General features: G+C 47.9%; 1 protein-coding gene across 3 annotated transcripts in view; it reads left to right on the plus strand.

Moving 5' to 3' along the window:
* Positions 1 to 1,464: 1,464 nt before the first annotated feature.
* Positions 1,465 to 25,917, plus strand: part of GRB10 (growth factor receptor bound protein 10) — a 474,936-nt gene continuing 450,483 nt past the window's right edge. For 2 of the 3 annotated variants that reach the window (XM_063922618.1, XM_063922620.1), the window contains exon 1: positions 1,465 to 1,894. The gene's annotated coding sequence lies outside the window, so the exon portion shown is untranslated. The remainder of the gene's footprint in view (positions 1,895 to 25,917) is intronic. The other variant, XM_063922619.1, reaches the window with a different exon arrangement.

Here is a 25,917-nt window from a genome sequence, read left to right on the forward strand (position 1 = left end):
TTAATACCTTCCACATATCCATCCACTCCGGTGTCGGCCCCGTCGGGGGCGACACCACACATATCGGCTCCTGCTCCGCCTCCACGTAACCCTCCTCATCAAACATGTCGACACAGCCGTACCGACACACCGCACACACACAGGGAATGCTCTGACTGAGGACAGGACCCAACACAAAGTCCTTTGGGGAGACAGAGAGAGAGTATGCCAGCACACACCACAGCGCTATATAACACAGGGATTTACACTAAAAAGAGTGATTTTTCCCAATAGCTGCTTATTATCACAATTGCGCCTAAATTTATGTGCCCCCCCCCCCTCTCTTTTTTACCCTTGTTGTAATGGATACTGCAGGGGAGAGCCTGGGGAGCGTCCTTCCAGCGGAGCTGTGAAGAGAAAATGGTGCTGGTGTGCTGAGGAAGAAGGCCCCGCCCCCTCAGCGGCGGGCTTCTCCCGCATTTTTTATAATATTAATGGCAGGGTTTTTTGCACATATACAGTTTTATAAACTGTATTATGCGCATTTTGTGCCAAAAGGTAATCTAATTGCTGCCCAGGGCGTCCCCCCCCCCCCAGCGCCCTGCACCCAACAGTCACCGGAGTGTGTGGTGTGCTGTGGGAGCAATAGCCCACAGCTGCAGTGCTGTGCGCTACCTTAATGAAGACAGGAGTCTTCAGCCGCCGATTTCGTCTCTTCTTCTGTCTTCTGGCTCTGCAAGGGGGACGGCGGCGCGGCTCCGGGAACGGACGATCGAGGTCGGGCCCTGTGTTCGATCCCTCTGGAGCTAATGGTGTCCAGTATCCTTAGAAGCACAAGCTAGCTGCAAGCAGGTAGGTTTGCTTCTCTCCCCTCAGTCCCTCGTAGCAGTGAGTCTGTTGCCAGCAGATCTCACTGAAAATAAAAAACCTAACAAATACTTTCTTTCTAGCAAGCTCAGGAGAGCCCACTAGGAGCACCCAGCTCTGGCCGGGCACATATTCTAACTGAGGTCTGGAGGAGGGGCATAGAGGGAGGAGCCAGTGCACACCAGATAGTACCTAATCTTTCTTTTAGAGTGCCCAGTCTCCTTCGGAGCCCGTCTATTCCCATGGTCCTTACGGAGTTCCCAGCATCCACTAGGACGTCAGAGAAAAGTGAATACTTTCCGAATGCACTGGACTCCACTGGTTGCAAAAAATGATTGTATTACTACCAATATCTGCTTACATAGTTACTTTCTTTGTATTACGCCAAAAACTCAAACTCTGGGTCTGTCATGTTTTGCACGATTTCCAACGTGGTTGTTTTCTCTCACCTTCGGCATACAACAGTATCTGATACAACCTATGTGTCCTACATCACTGTGTGTGAGACTTGAATGTCTTTCTTCAATCTCTCTCACTGCCCTGTGTCTTGTGCACTGAAATTCCCACCCCCTTGCTCGCTCCCGACTTAGTAGTGAGCTGAGAGGGGAGGGTTTAAAAGACCCGGGGCTGGGAGCGAGGGGAGGTGGCGGCAGCATTGCATCCTGAGTAGAGGAGTCAGCTGAGCTTAGGAGTGCAGAGCACAAGGAGAGAGAATACTTGAGCAGCAGCAGAGTCTTAGGAATTAATGGGACATATAAAGAACCGCTAAGCATACAGGATACAAATGTGCCTTGTTTACCAGCACTGCTCCAAGTTCCCACCAGCAAGTTTTTAGCTTTCTCTACAAATTGTTCTATGTGAGGAACGCTGGGTGTAAGGATTTTGCTGGGTAAATGGATATTTATATTTTACTGCTAACTGGAGCTTGACCTAAGAAGAAGAAGAAAAGTGTTGGAAGTTTAAAAGCGCAGAAGGACTGGTTAAAGGGACTCTTGGCCATTTGGGGGTTTGTGCCGTCCAGGCCCATAGGACACAAGACATCTAGCAGGTACTGTAACCCTGTACAACCTGGATTATTTGTGTTCTCTGTGTGTATTTGCCTCTGTGAGAGTTTGGAACTCCGATTCCTTTTGGTTGTTGAATGGGGCATCTTCACTCCTGGGGTTTGAGAGGAAGTGCAGTGAGGGGGGTGGGGGAATGATGTAGTGGGGAGAGAACTATCCAATTCCCAAACTAGTCCTCCTCACGCGTGGTGGAGGTTCCCTTGCGCTCCAGTGCTTCCCTGCACAGGCCGGTCCATGGGACGTGCTGCTCCCCCAGCCCTCTCTGATGCGTGGGTACTGTAGTAGCCCTCTGCAGTACACATCTAGATGATCCTACGTTCTGAGCACTACACTGGATGGGCGGCATGTAACAGTTCTGCCCTAATGCTAAGTAACACTCCTCCCTTCCAACTTTGCTGGACTTCTAACTCGTGTGGTTTTCAGGAAACCTCCACAGAGCTGTTGGCAAATGGCAGCACCGTCCTGCGTTAATCTGTTCCATGTGTGAGGTCCTGATGGCAGTATTGTGGTGTGTGCAGCACTCTGATAAACACTCTGCTGCTACTGCTAGAATGCTGTCTGCAACATGTGAGTCCTGCAATTTGTTACAGTCTTCGTATATATTCCCAGAGCTGCTGCACCGTGCACGCTCCCCCACCGCTCACTCACACACTCTCTCCTGCACTGCGAGACAGGAGTGGGGAGGAGGGAGCTCAGGCTTTTGGCTGTGTCACTAGACTTTAGGGGTGGAGAGGAGAATGAAGTTCACTTGTTTACACTCCTCTTGTGGCTCTTACTGACCCACCAGCCCCTCGTTCTCCATATAATCTCCTCCCCTGAATTCTTGTCCACACTCTTAACACTGAACACTGAAGTGGGCTGCGAGAGGTTTTGTATGTCTAGAATTATATATATATATATATATATATATATATATATATATATATATATATATATATATATATATATATATATATATATATATATTTTTTTTTTTATTTTCTCTCTCTCTCTGACACAATTCAGTGATTTATCAAATGGAGTGATTTTCCCAATTGCCCAGTGTTCTTGCTGGAGAGGAGGGCACTGGCGGTGTGGAATTGCTGATATGGTGACAAATAAAAGGAGCACGTGAAAGGCGAGGCTAACAACAAACGTGTCATGTCTGCTGCAGGGAGTATTTAGAGCCTCTAAAGCAACCTACCTGCTTATATACACAGGGCAGGATTGAGGTCTGTGGGGACCCCAGGGCAATAAACTTGTGGAGGCCCCTTCCAGTGAAATCGTTAACATTATATGCTGCCAGTGTTATTAAAAAGTGTAATGTGTTAATATTCCCGGCATCACAAATGTTAAACACTGAAGTGCCCCCAGTTCACATCATGCCACAGTGCCCCATGCTGGTGATGTTGATCTATGGCTTCTCTGGCTACCCTGTTATGCTGGGTACACACTAGTAGATACTATGGGGCATAATTATTAAGCTTGGTAAAGTGGAAGGTGATAATGCACCAGCCAATCAGATCCTAACTACCATGTCACAGGCTGGGTTTGAAAAATGACAGTTTGGAACTGGCTAGTCCTTTTATCACCTTCCAATGTATCACTTCACTGAGCTTAATAAATCTGCCCCTGTATATCTGAGTATCAATTGACCTGCAGATAGATCTACAGATGTATCGGCAGTGAGTTGTGCATACACCCTACCCAATCTGTCGTGACTAACTGGACGGGTATTTATATGCGGCCGCCCTGTTGCTCTGTCTTTCATCACCGGCTTGTTCAACAAGTATATGGGCAGTTTGCGCACACACAGCACTACGCAGCAATATATCTTTAGGTATATCGGCCATCGGCTGTGCTGTACGGCCGACGCAATGTGTCTGTGAATGACTGCGTTCACAGACATTATCGTTGGTGCGCACTGTCCTACGGACCAGCGCTATATCAGCCACTGTGTACTCCCCTTTAGTCCGACATTGTATACAGCCTACTCAGGTGGCCCCTTGCGCGGCAGCAATTGCTGCAGCATGTGCCTCTCTTTAGCACAGTATGCAATAAGCCTGTAAGAGTATATTGCTGATGTGTCTACCTGTGTTTACTGCATCACACCCTTATATTTGTTGGTTGTTTTAGTGATAGACGCTCTTTGCAATTTGTGGTGTGCATCTAAAGTCAGCATAAGGTCTACATAATTATCCGGTTACAGCAATTTTCTCTAACGTCCTAGTGGATGCTGGGGACTCTGTAAGGACCATGGGGAATAGACGGGCTCTGCAGGAGACATGGGCACTTTAAGAAAGAATTTAGACTCTGGTGTGCTCTGGCTCCTCCCTCTATGTCCCTCCTCCAGAGCTCAGTTTGAATCTGTGCCTGGACGAGCTGGGTGCTGTTCAGTGAGCTCTCCTGAGCTTGCTGTAAGAAAGTATTTTGTTAGGTTTTTTATTTTCAGGGAGCTCTGCTGGCAACAGACTCCCTGCATCGTGGGACAGAGGGGAGAGAAGCAGCCCTACTCTCTGCAGATAGGTCCTGCTTCTTGGGCTACTGGACACCATTAGCTCCAGAGGGATCGTACACAGGATCTCGCCCTCGTCGTCCGATCCCAGAGCCGCGCCGCCGTCCCCCTCGCAGAGCCGGAAGACAGAAGCCGGTGAGCATAAGAAGCAAGAAGACTTCGAAATCGGCGGCAGAAGACTCCAGTGTTCACTGAGGTAGCGCACAGCACTGCAGCTGTGCGCCATTGCTCCCACACACACCCACATACTCCGGTCACTGTAAGGGTGCAGGGCGCAGGGGGGGGCGCCCTGGGCAGCAATTAGGACCTCTTGGTAAAAGTTTTGCATATATACAGTTGGGCACTGTATATATGTATGAGCCCCCGCCAAAATATTGTACATTAAAGCGGGACAGAAGCCCGCCGCTGAGGGGGCGGAGCTTCTTCCTCAGCACTCACTAGCGCCATTTTTTCTCCACAGCTCCGCTGAGAGGAAGCTCCCCAGGCTCTCCCCTGCAGATACACGGTAGAAGAGGGTAAAAAGAGAGGGGGGGCACATAATTAGGCGCAAAAATCATTATAACAGCGGCTACTGGGTTAACATTAAGTTACTGTGTTATTCCTGGGTTATATAGCGCTGGGGTGTGTGCTGGCATACTCTCTCTCTGTCTCTCCAAAGGGCCTTGTGGGGGAACTGTCTTCAAAAAGAGCATTTCCTGTGTGTGTGGTGTCGGTACGCTTGTGTCGACATGTTTGACGAGGAAGGCTATGTGGAAACAGAGCGGGAGCAAATGAATGTGGTGTCTCCGCTGACACCTGATTGGATGGATATGTGGAAGGTTTTAAATGATGATAATGTTAATTCCTTGCATAAAAGGTTGGATAAAACTGAAGCCTTAGGACAGTCAGGGTCTCAGCCCGTGCCTGATCCTATGTCGCAGAGGCCGTCAGGATCTCAGAAGCGCCCACTATCCCAAATTGACACAGATACTGACATGGATTCTGACTCCAGTGTCTATTACGATGATGCAAAGTTACAGCCTAAATTGGCTAAATCCATCCGTTATATGATTATAGCAATTAAGGATGTGTTGCACATCACAGAGGAAACCCCAGTCCCTGACAAGAGGGTTCATATGTATGGGGAAAAAAGGCAGGTGGTGACCTTCCCCCCCCCCTTCACACGAGCTAAATGAGTTATGTGAAAAGGCTTGGGAATCTCCAGATAAAAAACTGCAGATTTCCAAACGGATGCTTATGGCGTATCCTTTCCCGCCAACGGACAGGTTACGCTGGGAATCCTCCCCTAGGGTGGACAAAGCTTTAACACGCTTATCCAAGAGGGTAGCCATGCCGTCACAGGATACGGCCACCCTAAAAGATGCTGCGGATAGAAAGCAAGAGGGTACCCTGAAGTCCATTTATACACATTCAGGTACCTTACTAAGGCCGGCAATTGCGTCGGCCTGGGTGTGTAGTGCTGTAGCAGCATGGACGGATACCTTATCTGAGGAACTTGATACCTTAGACAAGGATACTATATTAATGACCCTGGGGCATATAAAAGACGCTGTCCTATATATGAGAGATGCTCAAAGAGAGACATTAGTCTACTGGGCTCTAGAATAAAGGCTATGTCGATTTCTGCCAGAAGGGTCCTGTGGACTCGGCAATGGACAGGTGATGCCGACTCAAAAAGGCACATGGAGGTTTTACCTTACAAGGGTGAGGAATTGTTTGGGGAGGGTCTCTCGGACCTGGTCTCCACAGCTACTGCTGGAAAGTCAATTTTTTTTGCCATATGTTTCCTCACAACCTAAGAAAGCACCGTATTACCAAGTGCAGTCCTTTCGATCACAAAAAGGCAAGAAAGTCCGAGGTGCGTCCTTTCTTGCCAGAGGAAGGAAGCTGCACAACGCAGCTAGTTCCCAGGAGCAGAAGTCTTCCCCGGCTTCCACTAAATCCACCGCATGACGCTGGGGCTCCACAGGCGGAGCTAGGCCCTGTGGGGGCGCGTCTCCGAAATTTCAGCCACAAGTGGATTCACTCCCAGTTGGATCCCTGGGCAATAGAGATTGTGTCTCAGGGATACAAGCTGGAATTCGAAGAGATGCCCCCTCACCGATACCTAAAATCGGCCCTGCCAGCTTCCTCCTTAGAGAGGGAAATAGTGTTAACTGCAATTCACAAATTGTATCTTCAACAGGTGGTGGTCAAGGTTCCCCCTCCTTCAACAAGGGAAGGGTTATTATTCGACCATGTTTGTAGTACCGAAACCGGACGGTTCGGTCAGACCCATATTGAATTTAAAATCCCTGAACATATACCTGAAAAGGTTCAAGTTCAAGATGGAATCGCTCAGAGCGGTCATCGCAAGCCTGGAAGGAGGGGATTTTATGGTGTCTCTGGACATAAAGGATGCATACCTTCATGTCCCTATTTATCCACCTCATCAGGCGTACCTCAGATTTGTGGTACAGGATTGTCATTACCAATTTCAGACGTTGCCGTTTGGTCTCTCCACGGACCGAGAATATTTACCAAGGTAATGGCGGAAATGATGGTACTCCTGCGGTAGCAAGGGGTCACAATTATCCCATACTTGGACGATCTCCTCATAAAAGCGAGGTCAAGAGAGCAGTTGCTAATCAGCGTAGCACGCTCTCTGGAAGTGTTACAACAACACGGCTGGATTCTAAATATTCCAAAGTCGCTGTTGATTCCTACGACTCGTCTGCCTTTCCTGGGCATGATTCTGGACACAGACCAGAAGAGGGTTTATCGCCCGATGGAGAAGGCTCAGGAACTCATGACGCTGGTCAGAAACCTATTAAAACCAAAACAGGTGTCGGTGCATCACTGCACGCGAGTCCTGGGAAAGATGGTGGCGTCATACGAGGCCATTCCCTTTGGCAGGTTCCATGCGAGGACCTTTCAATGGGATCTACTGGACAAGTGGTCCGGATCGCATCTTCAGATGCATCGGTTAATCACCCTATCCCCCAGGGCCAGGGTGTCTCTCCTGTGGTGGCTGCAGAGTGCTCACCTTCTGGAGGGTCGCAGATTCTGCATTCAGGACTGGGTCCTGGTGACCACGGATGCAAGCCTCCGAGGGAGGGGGGCAGTCACACAGGGAAGAAATTTCCAAGGTCTGTGGTCAAGTCAGGAGACTTGCCTTCACATCAACATCCTGGAACTAAGGGCCATATACAATGCCCTACGTCAAGCGGAGTCCCTACTTCGCGACCAACCGGTTCTGATTCAGTCAGACAACATCACCGCAGTGGCTCATGTAAACCGCCAAGGCGGCACAAGGAGCAGGGTGGCGATGGTAGAAGCCACCAGAATTCATCGCTGGGCGGAGAATCACGTAAGTGCACTGTCAGCAGTGTTCGTTCCGGGAGTGGACAACTGGGAAGCAGACTTCCTCAGCAAGCACGACCTCCACCCGGGAGAGTGGGGACTTCATCAAGAAGTCTACACACAGGTTGCAAGTCAGTGGGAACTGCCACAGGTGGACATGATGGCATCCCGCCTCAACAAAAAGCTACAGAAGTATTGCGCCAGGTCAAGAGACCCTCAGGCGATAGCTGTGGACGCACTGGTGACGCCGTGGGTGTTCCAGTCGGTCTATGTATTTCCTCCTCTTCCTCTCATACCCAAGGTGCTGAGAATCATAAGAGAAAGAGGAGTGAGAACAATACTCATTGTTCCGGATGGGCCAAGAAGGACTTGGTATCCAGATCTGCAAGAAATGCTCAGAGGACCCGTGGCCTCTGCCTCTAAGACAGGACTTGTTGCAACTGGGGCCCTGTCTGTTCTAAGACTTACCGCGGCTGCGTTTGACGGCATGGCGGTTGAACGCCGGATCCTAGCAGAAAAAGGCATTCCGGATGAGGTCATTCCTACGCTGATAAAGGCTAGGAAGGACGTGATGGCTCAACATTATCACCGTATATGGCGAAAATATGTTGCTTGGTGTGAGGCCAGGAATACCCCTACGGAGGAATTCCAGCTGGGCCGTTTCCTTCACTTCCTACAGTCGGGGGTGACTTTGGGCCTAAAATTGGGTTCCATTAAGGTCCAGATTTCGTCCCTATCCATTTTCTTTCAAAAAGAACTGGCTTCTCTGCCTGAAGTTCAGATGTTTGTAAAGGGAGTGCTGCATATTCAGCCCCCTTTTGTGCCTCCAGTGGCACCTTGGGATCTTAACGTGGTGTTGAGTTTCCTGATATCACACTGGTTTGAACCACTCAAAACGGTGGAATGGAAATATCTCACGTGGAAGGTGGTCATGCTACTAGCCTTGGCTTCGGCTAGGCGTGTGTCAGAGTTGGAGGCTTTGTCACATAAAAGCCCTTATCTGGTTTTCCATGCGGATAGAGCGGAATTGCGAACCTGCCCACAATTTCTGCCGAAAGTGGTTTCATCCTTTCATATAAAACAACCTATTGTGGTGCCTGTGGCTACTACGGACTTGGAGGATTCCGAGTTACTTGATGTGGTCAGGGCTTTGAAGGTTTATGTAGCCAGAACGGCTAGGGTCAGGAAAACAGAATCTTTGTTTATCCTGTATGCTTCCAACAAGCTTGGGGCACCTGCTTCAAAGCAAACTATTGCTCGCTGGATCTGTAACACGATTTAGCAGGCTCATTCTGCGGCTGGATTGCCGCTGCCTAAATCAGTTAAGGCCCATTCCACAAGGAAGGTGGGCTCTTCTCGGGCAGCTGCCCGAGGGGTCTCGGCTTTACAGCTTTGCCGAGCGGCTACTTGGTCAGGTTCAAACACTTTTTTTTGCAAAGTTCTACAAGTTTGATACCCTGGCTGAGGAGGACTTTGTGTTTGCTCAATCGGTGCTGCAGAGTCATCCGCACTCTCCCGCCCGTTTGGGAGCTTTGGTATAATCCCCATGGTCCTTACGGAGTCCCCAGCATCCACTAGGACGTTAGAGAAAATAAGATTTTACTTACCGGTAAATCTATTTCTCGTAGTCCGTAGTGGATGCTGGGCGCCCGTCCCAAGTGCGGACTTCTTCTGCAATGCTTGTATATAGTTATTGCTTGAATAAGGGTTATGTTATATTTGCATCTGGGTTGAACTGATGCTCTGTTGTTGTTCATACTGTTAACTGGGTAAGGTTATCACAAGTCATACGGTGTGGCTGGTATGAGTCTTGCCCTGGATTATCAAAATCCTTTCCTTGTACTGTCAGCTCTTCCGGGCACAGTTTCTCTAACTGAGGTCTGGAGGAGGGACATAGAGGGAGGAGCCAGAGCACACCAGAGTCTAAATTCTTTCTTAAAGTGCCCATGTCTCCTGCGGAGCCCGTCTATTCCCCATGGTCCTTACGGAGTCCCCAGCATCCACTACGGACTACGAGAAATAGATTTACCGGTAAGTAAAATCTTATTTATTCTTTGGTGGTAGTGTAGCTGGAGCATGGAATTAAGCAGTGTAAAGGTCATTCACTGGTAATCGTAGTGTTGCTGGAATCCCTTGGTAACCTATAATAAACAGACTTCAAATCTGAAGTTTGGAGCTTACAATAAATGGACATACTGGGGTACTATATGAAAGTACACAGATGTGGCAGTGCTTCAGAATTCCTCAATGGAGATTACGGTATTGTAAAATGACCCTTCCCTACCAAACGTTTGGGGCTCATTTATCAATGAGTAATAAAACTCATTGGGCAGAATTCAATTGTTTTTCCGCAGGCAGCCACTAGATGACGCCCAAATGGAGCTGTTCAATTGTAGCACTGTTCGGGCGCGATGGATGCCGGTGTCTGCATTTCAGCTTGCACCCCCTGGGAATGGCGAACTGAACTGCGCGAAAAGTGACCTGTATAGGCACTTTTTTGCAATTGCGCCCAGCACTTTGGTCGGATTTAGCTGCTTTACATGGATAAACCTGACCTCTATGGGTGCGATCTGCTCGAAAATGACATACAAATGAATATCTCTCCCGCAACCACTTTAGATGGGAGATTGGGCCCGTTGTGTATGATAAATGATGCTCCTAACTGTCACGTGTTTGAAAAATGACAGTTGGGAGCTGATTGGCTGCAGCACCATTTATCATGTGCAACGTGTTATCACTTGTTTATAAACAGGCCCTTTTTCGCTTTGTACCTATCAGCGGGTACAATTTTATAAGAAAAAAAACAAAAAAACTCCTATAAATTAGAAAATGGTGCAAAAAATATATAAATTATATAGAATAAAATAATTTGAAAGATACAGCAATAAGTAGTTTAATATGTGTGGTATCAAGTCTTTAGGTCGACATGCGTTTAAAAACAAACTTTTTCTTGCTTCACTATACACGAGGACTACGATTGGGAATAGTGACCTTGCCGAAGCATGGCAAGCGAAACGAGGGGACACTGCACTAATTGGGGTTCCCGGTCACTTTACAAAGAAAACGACACCCAAAAAAATGAAAAGCTCATGTCGACCTTTTTCCATGGCGACCTCATGACATTGTCGACCTACTCACTGTCGACCAATAGTGGTCGACCTAATGACTGTAGACCTAGGTAGGGTTGACCCAATGATCCACACCCAACATGTGCAGTTCAAATGTTTAAAATATGCTCATAACCATTAGTTTAACAAACTCTTATCTGTTCCACATTGTGGAAACTTTTTTTTTTTTTTTTTTTGTTTAGCACAAACCTAACTATCTTTACACAAAATATAGGTCGATTAAAATAGTGTTGCTGTCTACTGGTACAGGTTGAGTATCCCATATCCAAATATTCCGAAATACGGAATATTCCGAAATACGGACTTTTTTGAGTGAGAGTGAGATAGTGAAACCTTTGTTTTTTGATGGCTCAATGTACACAAACTTTGTTTAATACACAAAGTTATTAAAAATATTGTATTAAATGACCTTCAGGCTGTGTATATAAGGTGTATATGAAACATAAATGAATTGTGTGAATGTAGACACACTTTGTTTAATGCACAAAGTTATAAAAAATATTGGCTAAAATTACTTTCAGGCTGTGTGTATAAGGTGTATACGTAACATAAATGCATTCTGTGCTTAGATTTAGGTCCCATCACCATAATATCTCATTATGGTATCTAATTATTCCAAAATACGGAAAAATCCGATATCCAAAATACCTCTGGTCCCAAGCATTTTGGATAAGGGAGACTCAACCTGTACCTGTGACACACAATAGGTGGAGCTGAAATCATGTGCAACACCATATTCTAGACTCAATTACTACAATGTCTGTGGCTGCATTCTTAAAGAGACAGTGTCATTACTTGGCCCGAGGCATTGTTGAATCTGCTGAAATAGATTGCCTCATTCCATATTTATAATTATTTTATTTTTTTAAACCATTTAAAGTCTTAGCACTGTATTTAAACATGAAGTAAATGTAACTAGTAAACTACAGTACTAACTTTGTTCGTGCTTGATCACCAGTGGCAGAAAACGTCTTTTTGGGATGTTTTAATCAAGTAACTGGGCTGTAACCATAAACTGTGTAATGAGTGACTGTAAGATGTTTGCATTAGTGCTGTCCTCGGTCTGGAGAAATTGCTCCATATTAGGTATTTTAATGTTCCCGCCACACACATTAGCACATGCCAGCTCATGCGGTGCATGGAGGAGTCAGGTTGTGCTATGCTGTGTAAAGCCAGCAGCAGGCAGTGTGCTCGGGACCTTTGGAGGTGTGGCGGCACAGGTTCATGTCTGGATTTTTACTTTTGCATCCTGCTTCAACGGGCCTGCACAGTCATGCATGAGGTGACTGACTGACTGACAGTGGCGGCTGTCAGTCAGCTCTGGACTACATAGCACCCTCCAATGGCCAGCACTATTGGGCAGTAGCGCTCTGGCGGCACGTTCCTATACTGTAGTCCGGAGCAATTTTACCCTGGCACCCTTCACCCACAACAAACTGCTGTATATCTGACCATAAGACCTTATTCTGCCATGCATCTTGAATAGAGGCTACTGTTTCTTAAGCAACTAATACCCCTTTTACACCTACGAGCACAGGTCGCAGCCGGGAGCCTGACACGGGAGCTGCCCCCTGCTGCGACCCGTGCTCGGTCCCTTTCCCATTAGCAGTCACAACCCGGCATATGCCGGGTTGGTGACGCTTCTAGCTACACGGCAGGGGCGGCGCAGGGAGATCACATGATCTCCCAGCGCCGCCCATCCATACAGTGTAAACGGGAGCCGTGTCGCATCGACACGGCTCCCGTTTACACTACACCCTACCCGGATCATTCCCGTGTCCTACCCAGGTAAATAGCCGGGTAGGATTCACGGGTCACTTGATCCGGGTTTACCCTTTTCCACTTGCCAAAAACACGGGTAAATGCGCGCCCCCGTGCATTTACCCGTGTTTTTTGAGCTAGTGGAAAAGGGGTATGAGTGTGCTTACTTTGCCCAGTCCGAAGGTATAATTCCTCACTGGCCACTTACTATGGACCAGTACTGTGCATGGTGGTGGGCAAAGGGCTTGAGCTTGGATATAGTGGGCTTGACCTCAGGATAGTCAGAAATGGTTAAGCAATTGACTGAATGCAAGCTGATGTTTGTTTATCTCCTGATATCATGTAAAAGGGGTCAATACAATTTGCCAACAGTTAAATAGCACCCGGAATTAGCTCCCGTTGCTATTCGGTTCTGCTCATGTTAAATCAGTGAATTCCTGTTCTCCCGGACTTAACAGGTTGATTTGTCGGGAAAATGGGCTTTCTCCGACTTAACTGCCCGGTGTGATGCTGATTCCCGACAGAATCAGCATTGTGCCGGCCGCACGCCAGCACTTTTGTCGGGGGTGCGAGAGGAAATCCTGACAAAGTGTCACATGGCGCTGTACTGAATAGTGCTGGGAGCTAATTCAACTGTTGGCAAACTGAATTCACCCCAATGACCATTCCCTCGCTGAAAATGCTTAGGAATATCACAGTATACAAATATTCAGCAGTACATTATAGCTGCCTGGCTCAGATCCTGTGAAGTGTTTTGATACAATCTAGGTTTGACCATTCTGGGAAAGACAGTGTGGATGGAGAGGGCTAACTAGTGGCAAAAGTAGTTCCATAATATCTACAGCTAACTAAATATGCTGCTGACTCATGCTTGGGATGTGCCATCTTCAAATAAGAAAAGGCTTAGAAATCTAGCCATGTATGTACCTCCCAAAAGAAGGTGTTCCAGAAACTAAGCCCATAGTATTGAAAAGGGACCATAGCCAAAAGTCTGTTGTGGTACATCCCCACATAGCGCAGACACTAACTGCATATGTACTAACATATACAATTAGTGTTGCAAAGGACAGCTCTTACCCGGAGGTCCAGAGACTTCTTGTATCAGCCCTGTGAGTCCGTCTACGTACACGCAGAGGGACGCGGGGCATGCTGGGAGGGGTGGGATTCCTCGCTCAGTGCAACGCGGAAAGAAGCCCACAGGCTTTTATAGGGTAACTGCAGCAAAAGCTGGCTTTACCCTCCCATGTTGGATCATTGGCGGTCAGTGCTTAGTACATTTGAAAATGCGGTAAAAACCCAGAAAACTGGGTACATTACTTTAGTACATCCCGCCCAGGGACACGTGCCTTTGCAGCATCCAGAGATCTGCTCATTAACCCATAATATGAAAATTAATACTCTAAATATTTTCTGATCAACTTAATCAAACATTGTAAACATGAATATGCCAATATTTTTACATATCAGGCCCCAGTTACAAAATTAAGTGTCCTAAAGTATGTATAGGACATTGGATCTATGTGAAATAAAATAACTATACTTTGGGGATGATTCAATTGTTTCACCCCATGGCTACTACTAGGGGGTGCAAACTGGAGCAATTGTTGCTCCATTTAGACGCGCAGTAGCCGTGGGGATGACCATTCTACTTGCAGCCTCGTGAGATACGAGAAGAAGAAGAAATGTGCACTGTCGGCACTTTGGTTGTCTGAACGGGAGTTTGGATGCCCAAAGCATGACTTTTTAAATGGGTTTACATGGCTGAACCTTGTCTGTTTGGGCGCGATATGCATGTGCGCCCAGACAGCTAAATTGTGACCATTGTTGGGGCATCTAATCAGTCCCGTTTAGACAAGAAAACTAGATGCCCAAAACTATTAAATCTACCCCTTTAACTTGTGCACAAATGTATGTCCTATTAATAGGAATATGGGTCTTAATAGGCTAACCATTTGTCTGGCGTCCTGACCTCGCATTGCTGGGCTTTTCTGAAAACGTTACGTCTGATGCGACCAGTCAAACGCCCGCTTCCAATCTCAGAGGGACAGCTCAGTGTCTGCCATGCAGCTGATTGGGCAGTATGATGGCAACTTTCTGTTCTGATTAATAAACATGCCTGATTAATCTTATTAAGCTGGGTAGGTATCCTGATGATTGGGGCTTCACACTGCAACATTGCACTCGGAGCCAACATTATATAATATCAGAGTTTGCAGATATGTAGGTATGGACAGGTGTGTGGCTTTTTTTATTTTATTTTTTTATATATTGCAGTATGGTAAACACGTGAAAGATGACTACTGGTATGTAATTATCTTCCAGTACAATCAAAGGATTTGCTCAGATTTTGACCAGCTTGCAGACCTGTGTTGGCATTTCTTGCTCTGAGCAGAAAATTACTAAATTCCCCTCCTTCAAATATGAATAGTTGTGATTTAGTAAGCCAGCTTATATTTATTCGATCACATGGTTTAGATTTTTGTTTTATTGGAATTTCCAAGACCTAAATGAGTGCTAGAATGAACAAAAATATATATATATTTTTTTTTGTTTAAAAAAAGCTTATATGCTTTAATAGAGCTAAGTAATTTTAGGATTGCCAATATGAACTGAACATGGGATGTGTTCACGTGACTGGCGCTCATGATCCAGGCAGTCACCATGCTGATGCCAGTATCCCGAGCGCTCAAAAGGCCGGCCGAGGGAATGCCGACCCACAGGGTCTGCCCCACAACGCCCATAGAGTGGGAATAGAACCTGTGATGAGTGCAGCCCGCAAGGGGCTTTGTTGCACTCCCCCCCCCCCCCCCCCCCCCCCCCCCCCCCCATTTTGCTGCCGGGATCCCGGGGTCGGTATGCTGACCTCTGGGATTTCGACAAAGCACAGGATTCTTTACTCTTCATAAACCTCTGTGTGCAACAGGGTAACCAAAAAATGAAACCTACCGTGATTATTGTAAGGCATATGAAGCTAAGCGTACCAGAGCATACAGCGGGGTACATACTTGCTGATGTCGGTGACATTGTGCAAGATCCCCCGCAAACATAGTTCATACACACTGAACGATATCGTTTGCGTCTCGTCAGTGACATTATGCACCCAAAACCAAGTGTGGGAATATCCGAGTGGAAATAGCCCTGTTGCGCAGGGATTCTGTCCGGCAGCATTGCTGGCTGTCTGGATTCTGGCATCTGTATCCTGACTGCATGAATCTCGACAGCTGGTAAATGAAACACATCCTGTGACAGTGTTTGCAGGTGGTAACAGTGAGTAGTTGGGTAAACGCAGTCAGTTGCGATCTCACTTGCTACTGGAGAGCTCTCTGCGTCCTAGGAGAACTGCTCGGCCTGTGCATCTTCAGAGACACTTAATCTGTGTGATGACCTGATCTGCGATGATGATGATATCTAAGTTTCTGCAGTTGTACGCCATCGGATGGAAATGAGGGGGCAGCAGTGGGCGTAAGATTGTGCTCATATTGGCATATAGGGCCTAATTCAGACCTGATCGCTGCTGTGCATTTTCGCACAGCAGCCGATCAGGTCTGAACTGTGCATGCGCCAGTGCCACAGTGCACCGGCGCAAGCCAGACAGCCGATGGCTGTCTCAGTCCTGCACTCACCGGACCGTTGGGGGGGTGGCGGTGGTCGGTCCATGGCTGCATGATGTCACATGCAGCCGCTGCGACCCTTACAGTGACGAGTAGCTCCTGCCAGCACGCTGGAGCATCGCCGCTGCGGGATGCTTTTGTACTTGTGCGGGGGGTTCGGGCCTGACATGCGGGGCGGACTAGCTCTGTGCTAGGCGTCCCCCCTGCATGTCTGTGTGACTGATCGTAGATGCTGAATTAGGCCCATAGTCACAATTTCGGATGGCAAAAGATTGCAACAACAATCGCCTCAACAACCACATCTGAATCAGGGGTTTAGTATGAAAACCCGACAAGGTCCAAATCCCGACATTTAAAATGTCAAAAAGTCGACCATTTTTGTGTGTGTATGTCGACATGAACACTGTTTAAGTGTACCGCGTCCCCTCGCAGGACTATTATATTCCTAATCAAGGTTCACTGGTATGGTAAAGTATGAACAAGTCAGTTTAAATGAAAAACACATGTCGACTGTTTGACTGGTCGACATTTTAAATGTCAGTATTTTAACCGTTGGGATTTTGATTGTAGGTAAATTGACCGCATCCCCTGAATCAGGCCCAGCATGAGGTCGAACCAGGAATGTCGACCTACTGTCGATCTCTTTAATAAATAGAGCATGCCATTGCGTTAAAACGTCAAACGGCAGATTTCTGAGGGTTTACTATGTTACTGAGAAATCCCACCCATATAATACTAGGTACCTGTGGAAAGCATGTTGGGTATGTGTGACCGGCGGTCAGGAGTCTGCCGGTCACAATACTGACGTCTGGATCCCGTTGGTTAGATGGCTGGCAAGGGGGAGAGTGCAGCGAAGCCCCTCGTGGGCTTGGTGGCTCACTGTACTCGCTACAGGTTCTATTACAACTCTGTGGGTGTTGTGGGCACCAAAAAGTGGGAATAGACACTGTTGGTTGGCATGCCAACCGGTGTGATTGTCAGATGCCGGGACCCCGGCGTCTGTATTGTGATTAAGCGCAGTAGCAGATTTTGCCACGGGCAAGGCTGTCCAGAGGGTGCTGCTGCCGTGGCAAGATCCGCTACTGGTGCTGATGCTGTGCGCGATGATGTTATCGTGCACCGCATGGCATTGTGGGAGCGGCACATAGATGCTAGAGGTCCTCTAGTGTCTATGCAGTGCTATGGGAGAGACGTCATGACGTCCCTCCCATAGATCCGAGGAGCGACGCTGGTGGCCGGAGACAGAGCAGCAGCGGTTGGGAAGCAGGAGCGGGGATGGTGTATGTATGTATGTATGTATGTATGTAATAAGAGTTTACTCACCAGTAAATCTATTTCTCGTAGTCCGTAGTGGATGCTGGGAACTCCGTAAGGACCATGGGGAATAGACGGGCTCCGCAGGAGACTGGGCACTCTAAAGAAAGATTTAGTACTACCTGGTGTGCACTGGCTCCTCCCTCTATGCCCTCCTCCAGACCTCCGTTAAGGAAACTGTGCCCGGAAGAGCTGACATTACAAGGAAAGGATTTTGGAATCCAGGGTAAGACTCATACCAGCCACACCAATCACACCGTATAACTCGTGATAAACTTACCCAGTTAACAGTATGAACAACAAACAAGCATCACTCAACTGATGCCACATAACATAACCCTTTAGTAAGCAATAACTATATACACGTATTGCAGAAAGTCTGCACTTGGGACGGGCGCCCAGCATCCACTACGGACTACGAGAAATAGATTTACCGGTGAGTAAAATCTTGTTTTCTCTAACGTCCTAGTGGATGCTGGGGACTCCGTAAGGACCATGGGGATTATACCAAAGCTCCCAAACGGGTGGGAGAGTGCGGATGACTCTGCAGCACCGAATGGGCAAACTCAAGGTCCTCCTCAGCCAGGGTATCAAACTTGTAGAACTTTGCAAATGTGTTTGAACCCGACCAAGTAGCAGCTCGGCAAAGCTGTAATGCCGAGACCCCTCGGGCAGCCGCCCAAGAAGAGCCCACCTTTCTCGTGGAATGGGCTTTCACTGATTTTGGATGCGGCAACCCAGCCGCAGAATGAGCCTGCTGAATCGTGCCACAGATCCAGCGAGCAATAGTTTGCTTTGAAGCAGGAGCACCCAGCTTGTTGGATGCATACAGGACAAACAGCGAGTCAGTCTTCCTGATTCCAGCCGTTCTGGTCACATAAATCTTCAAAGCCCGGATTACGTCAAGCAACTTGGAATCCTCCAAGTCACCAGTAGCCGCAGGCACCACAATAGGTTGGTTCCAATGAAAGGATGACACCACCTTTGGAAGAAATTGTGGACGAGTCCGCAGTTCTGCCCTATCCATATGGAAAACCAGACAGGGGCTTTTACATGACAAAGCCGCCAATTCTGACACACGCCTAGCCGAAGCGAAGGCCAACAGCATGACCACTTTCCACGTGAGATACTTTAGCTCCACGGTCTTAAGTGGCTCACACCAGTGGGATTTCAGGAAACTCAACACCACGTTAAGATCCCAAGGTGCCACTGGAGGCACAAAAGGGGGCTGAATATACAGCACTCCCTTAACAAACGTCTGAACCTCAGGCAGTGAAGCCAGTTCTTTTTGGAAGAAAATGGATAGGGCCGAAATCTGGACCTTTTATGGACCCTAATTTCAGGCCCATAGTCACTCCTGACTGTAGGAAGTGCAGGAATCGACCCAGCTGGAATTCCTCTGTAGGGGCCTTCCTGGCCTCACACCAAGCAACACATTTTCGCCATATACGGTGATAATGCTTTGCTGTCACATACTTCCTAGCCTTTATCAGCGTAGGAATAACTTCATCCGGAATGCCTTTTTCCGCTAGGATCCGGCGTTCAACCGCCATGCCGTCAAATGCAGCCGCGGTAAGTCTTGGAACAGACAGGGCCCTTGTTGTAACAGGTCCTGTCTGAGAGGCAGAGGCCACGGGTCCTCTGTGAGCATTTCTTGCAATTCCAGGTACCAAGTCCTTCTTGGCCAATCCGGAACAATGAGTATTGTTCTCACTCCTCTTTTTCTTACAATTCTCAGCACCTTTGGTATGAGAGGAAGAGGAGGAAACACATAGACCGACTGGAACACCCACGGTGTTACTAGTGCGTCCACAGCTATCGCCTGAGGGTCCCTTGACCTGGCGCAATATCTTTTTAGCTTTTTGTAGAGACGGGACGCCATCATGTCCACCTGTGGCAGTTCCCATCGATTTGCAATCTGCGTGAAGACTTCTTGATGAAGTCCCCACTCTCCCGGGTGTAGGTCGTGCCTGCTGAGGAAGTCTGCTTCCCAGTTGTCCACTCCCGGAATGAACACTGCTGACAGTGCTAGGACGTGATTCTCCGCCCAACGAAGAATCCTGGTGGCTTCTGCCATTGCCACCCTGCTTCTTGTGCCGCCCTGGCGGTTTACATGGGCCACTGCTGTGATGTTGTCTGACTGAATCAGCACTGGTTGGTTTTGACGCAGAGGCTCCGCTTGACTCAGTGCGTTGTATACGGCCCTTAGTTCCAGGATATTGATGTGCAGACAAGTCTCCTGACTTGACCACAGCCCCTGGAAGTTTCTGCCTTGAGTGACTGCCCCCATCCTCGGAGGCTTGCATCCGTGGTCACCAGGACCCAGTCCTGTATGCCGAACCTGCGGCCCTCGAGGAGGTGAGCACTTTGCAGCCACCACAGAAGAGAGACCCTGGCCCTGGGGGACAGGGTGATCAGCCGATGCATCTGAAGATGCGATCCGGACCACTTGTCCAACAGATCCCACTGAAAGATCCTCGCATGGAACCTGACTAAGGGAATGGCTTCGTATGACGCCACCATCTTTCCCAGGACACGCGTGCAGTGATGCACCGATACCTGTTTTGGTTTTAGGAGGCCTCTGACCAGAGTCACGAGCTCCTGAGCCTTCTCCTCCGGGAGAAACACCCTTTTCTGGTTTGTGTCCAGAATCATGCCCAGGAAGGGCAGACGCGTCGTAGGAATCAGCTGCGACTTTGGAATATTCAGAATCAAGCCGTGTTGTTGCAACACTTCCTGAGAGAGTGCTACGCTGATCAGCAACCGCTCCCTGGACCTCGCCTTTATGAGGAGATCGTCCAAGTATGGGATAATTGTAACCCCTTGCTTCTGAAGGAGCACCATCATTTCCGCCATCACCTTGGTAAATATTCTCGGTGCCGTGGACAGGCCAAATGGCAACGTCTGGAATTGGTAATGACAATCCTGTACCACAAACCTGAGGTACTCCTGATGAGGTGGATAAATGGGGACATGCAAGTACGCATCCTTGATGTCCAGAGACACCATAAAATCCCCCTCTTCCAGGCTTGCAATGACCGCTCTGAGCGATTCCATTTTGAACTTGAATCTTTTCAGATAAATGTTCAGGGATTTTAAATTCAATATGGGTCTGACCGAACCGTCCGGTTTCGGTACCACAAACATTGTGGAATAGTATCCTCTTCCTTGTTGAAGGAGGGGAACCTTTACCACCACCTGCTGGAGATATAACTTGTGAATTGCCGCTAACACTACTTCCCTTTCTATGGGGGAAGCTGGAAGGGCCGATTTGAGATAACGGTGAGGGGGCATCACTTCGAATTCCAGCTTGTATCCCTGAGACACAATCTGTATAGCCCAGGGATCCACCTGTGAGCGAACCCACTTGTGGCTGAAATTTCGGAGACGAGCCCCCACCGCTCCTGGTTACTGTGGAGCCCCAGCGTCATGCGGTGGATTTAGTGGAAGCTGGGGAGGACTTCTGTTCCTGGGAACTAGCTGCGTTGTGCAGCTTCTTTCCTCTACCCCTGCCTCTGGCCAGAAAGGATGCACCTCTGACCTTCTTGCTTCTCTGTGATCGAAAGGACTGCATTTGGTAATAGCTGTGGAGACCAGGTCCGAGAGACCCTCCCCAAACAATTCCTCACCCTTGTAAGGTAACACCTCCATGTGCCTTTTGGAGTCGGCATCACCTGTCCATTGCCGAGTCCACAGGACCCTTCTGGCAGAAATTGACATTGCATTTATTCTAGAGCCCAGTAGGCAAAAGTCCCTCTGGGCATCCCTCATATATAGGACAGCATCTTTTATATGCCCCAGGGTCAGTAAAATGGTATCCTTGTCTAAGATATCCATTTCCTCAGACAGATTATCTGTCCATGCTGCCACAGCACTACACATCCAGGCCGACGCAATAGCCGGCCTCAGTATAGTACCGGAGTGTGCTTAAACAGACTGCAGGATACTTTCCTGCTTCCTATCTACAGGATCCTTTTAGGGCGGCCGTATCCTGTGACGGCAGGGCCACCTTTTTAGATAAGCGTGTCAGAGCTCAATCTACCCTAGGGGAGGATTCCCAGCGCATCCTGTCCGTTGGCGGGAAAGGGTACGCCATAAGCAACCTTTTGGAAATCGGCACTTTCTTATCGGGGGAATCCCATGCTTTTTCACATAATTCATTTAACTCGTGTGAAGGGGGAAAAGTCACCTCTTGCTTTTTCTCCCCATACATATATACCCTTTTGTCAGGGACAGGGTTTTCCTCCGGTATGTGCAATACATCCTTCATTGCTATAATCATGTATCGGATGGCTTTAGTCATTTTAGGCTGCAACTTTGCCTCATCGTCATTGACTCTGGAGTCAGAATCCGTGTCGACATCTGTGTCAACCAACTGGGATAGTGGGCGCTTTTGAGACCCTGACGGCCTCTGAGCTGCAGAATCGGACACGGGTTGAGACCCTGACTGATTATCCAACCTTTTATGCAAGGAGCTTACATTATCATTTAACACCTTCCACATATCCATCCAATCAGGTGTCGGCGGCGACACCACAGTCACTTGCACTTGTTCTGCCTCCACATAACCGTCCTCGTCAAACATGTCGACACATACGTACACACACACACACACACACACACACACACACTGCTCTAATTGAGGACAGGACCCCACAAGGCCTTTTGGGGAGACAGAGAGAGAGTATGCCAGCACACACCCCAGCGCTATATAACCCAGGGATTACACAGTAACTTAGTGTTTACCCAGTAGCTGCTGTTTTATGATTTTGTGCCTAAATTTATGTGCCCCCCTCTCTTTTTACCCTTTTTCTACCTTGATACTGCAGAGAAGAGCCTGGGGAGCTTCCTCTCAGCGGAGCTGTGAAGAGAAAATGGCGCTGGTTAGTGCTGAGGAAGAAGGCCCCGCCCCCTCAGTGGCGGGCTTCAGTCCCGGGTCTGTGTAATAAAATGGCGGGGGCTCGTACATATATACAGTGCCCAGCTGTATATATGTGTCTTTTTGCCAAGAGGTATCCTAATTGCTGCCCAGGGCGCCCCCCCCTGCGCCCTGCACCCTACAGTGACCGGAGTGTGTGGGTGCAATGGCGCACAGCTGCAGTGGTGTGCGCTACCTCATGTGAAGACAGGAGTCTTCTGCCGCCGATTTCGATGTCTTCTTGCTTCTGCCTTCTGGCTCTGTGAGGGGGACGGCGGCGCGGCTACGGGAACGGACGACAAGGTCAGGTCCTGTGTTCGATCCCTCTGGAGCTAATGGTGTCCAGTAGCCTAAGAAGCGTAACCTAGCCGCAGTTAGTAGGTTTGCTTCTCTCCCCTCAGTCCCACGTAGCAGAGAGTCTGTTGCCAGCAGAAGCTCTCTGAAAATAAAAAAACCTAACTAAAATACTTTCTTTATTAGCAAGCTCAGGAGAGCTCACTAAAAGCACCCAGCTCTGGCTGGGCACAGATTCTAACTGAGGTCTGGAGGAGGGGCATAGAGGGAGGAGCCAGTGCACACCAGGTAGTACTAAATCTTTCTTTAGAGTGCCCAGTCTCCTGCGGAGCCCCTCTATTCCCCATGGTCCTTACGGAGTCCCCAGCATCCACTAGGACGTTAGAGAAAAAAAAAGTTTAAAGTCTCCACTACAATTGTCTGTGTGTATTTGTGAGAAATGTAATTCTGGGAACTTTGATAAATTTAAAGTCTGACCCTTAACATCCATCAAAATATATGCACGTGGCAGCTCTATATTAATGTTATGTTACTGGCATAAATCATGATCTGAAACACTTTAATAAACGCTTCAATAAACACTTGTTAAACACTTCAAACTCTAGATAATACAGGTCTTTAGTAGTAAAGCTCGATTGACTGCCCCCCTCCAAACGTGATGGGCTTCCTGATGTGCAGTGTTGGCAGTGACAGCGTTAACATTCCTGAACAATGATGTAACATTTGATTCGCTTCTTTACAGACATGTGGGGTTATTTCTCCTCCTGTTTGACCTGGTAACTGTATGCTGAAAGAAGGTTGGTCTGTCACTGTATCCCCCCCCCCTCCACTGCCCCATGCTATCTAGTTCTGGGACTACTGTAGTATGTTTAGTGCTGTTAGGCCATCTTCTGACCAAGTAGACCCTTTCACGTACAGATGTAGCCATGCTCCTCTTTGCTGCAATACGGCTTGCTGCATGGCATGCTGAGCTCTGACTATTCCCAGCTGTTGATTGCTACTTTAATTCCTAATCGAATGAATGGAGTGATTGCCGGCTGCGAATAGTCACAGCCCAGCACACCATACAGCCAGCTACATCGCAGCAAGATAAGCATAGCTGCATGATCCTCTGTATGTGTGTATACATGGCTATATGAGTGAGTGTGGGGGTCATTCCGACCTGATCACATGCTGCGCTTCTTTGCAGCTGTGCAGTTGGGTTCGGCACTGTGCGTGCTCCGGGGCCGCATTGCGCAGGTGCAGCGTTGCCTGGCGGCAACGCCGCTAACAAAGAAAACTGTTGCAGCGGCGACCGCAAGAAGATTGACAGGAGAAAGGCGGGACCGGGCGTCAACTCACCGTTTTCTGGGCGCGGAGATCCAAACGCAGGCATGTCGAGGCGTTTGGAGGGCAGATGTCTGACATCCATTCCGGGACCTGCATCGCTGGATCGATCGCACAGGGTAAGTAACTCTTACCCTGGTCCTGTTCTACACACAACTTTTTTTGCATAGCAGGGCTGCACAAGCGATCGCAGCCTTGCTATGCAAAAATACACTCCCCCCGCCCCCCCATAGGCGGCGTCTAGTTGATCGCATGGGCTGCAAAAAGCTCCTGCGTGCGATCAGCTCGGAATGACCCCCTTTGTCTGTAAGCTGCCATGGTGCGGGGACTGATGGGAATGATTGCTCATTCCTTGTGCATTGCAGTGTGGTAGGACTGGCACTATACGAAGAATACGTGGAAAGTAGTGTACAGTTTGCTTAGTGCGTGTGCCATTAATCAAAATTGTCAGACTTGTGTCCCCCAGTGTTCAGTGCCCTCCTCCCTTCTTGCTAATGGAAAAGAGCACTGAACAACACTACTAGGAGTAAGGAAAAACCACTTCCTTTGTGCAAGAGAGCAGCTTCTTCTCGGACTGTAACAGCCAAATTGTCACCTGCCAGAACAGAGGGAACAATTTCTTTTATAGTGGGTTTTCTTGTGTTTAAAATGCTTGATTTACATTGTTGGCTATCGTTTGTTTTTGGGTCTAAATGCTAATACTATGGGCCGGATGTAATGCCAGCCGAGTGTGACGGCTGTGCAGGAAGCTGGCCGAACTTGGACGTGGTTTTTATTTTTTTAAAGGGTCAATCACTTAAGCTGATACATTTTTCTGTGTGTATCTGTCCAATCTATCTGGTGGGAACAAATCTCGTAATGTATGGGAGCAAATAACTATCAACCATTGGCTCCCAAGTGCTTGAAAACAGACAACGGTCATTAAGACAAATTTGGTTAAATCTGTTTGAATTAACAAATTTATCCAAACAGTTGATTTTTGACCGTTTTCCAGCACTTGGGAGCAAATGGTTTATTGTCATTTGCTCCCATACATTACAAGATTTTTTTTGTACTGACCAGACAGAAATCTTTAGGTGTGTACCCAGCTTGAGTGATTGCCCCTTTTAAATAAAAATAAATAAATAATAATAAAATAAAAAGTCCAAGCTCGGCCAGCATCCCGCACGGCCACCGAACTCGGGCGGCATTACTTCTCGCCCTAGCTGTAAGAAGACGTGCTCCTTCTTGGCACTATTACACACAGCAGTTGCATAAATAGGAAAATGTGTATTTATAATGACAGATGTTTTATACCCTATGTGCATTGTTTTCTGACCAATGACTGGTGCAGCAAAGCTGATGAGGTGTTCTCTGTAAGCTGAACATCCCTTACAGTGTCCTCTCTATATTTTTTATTTTTTTTTATTTTTTCATATAAATGAAGCCATCAATGAATGTTCCTTACCCCTAAATAAATGTGAATCCTTTTTCGCCCATTTTCAGTAGTAATGATAACAAATGCTATGTCATGCAGCTGTAGCTTGTAAATGTTTGATAACATAGGTTGAAGAAGACTGTCTATGTAGATGTGATGAATTATCTTTTTAAATTGCACTGAATGTTTCATTTTGCATGAGCCCTCGTACAATGTAACTTTTGAACATCTGAGGGTGTTTTAATTTGCAGCACAGTGGTTTGCGCCGCTGTCTCATAGCACATTGTGCATAGACTCCGTTCAACCCATGGTCCTATCTTTGTGGAGTTTGCCAGCTTTCCCAATGTTTGCATTGAGTTTCATCCCGCACTCAAAAGACCTACTAGTATGTTAAGTCTTTTG

This window comes from Pseudophryne corroboree, chromosome 5 (assembly GCF_028390025.1).
Source record: "Pseudophryne corroboree isolate aPseCor3 chromosome 5, aPseCor3.hap2, whole genome shotgun sequence".
In the NCBI taxonomy this organism is placed as follows: domain Eukaryota; kingdom Metazoa; phylum Chordata; class Amphibia; order Anura; family Myobatrachidae; genus Pseudophryne; species Pseudophryne corroboree.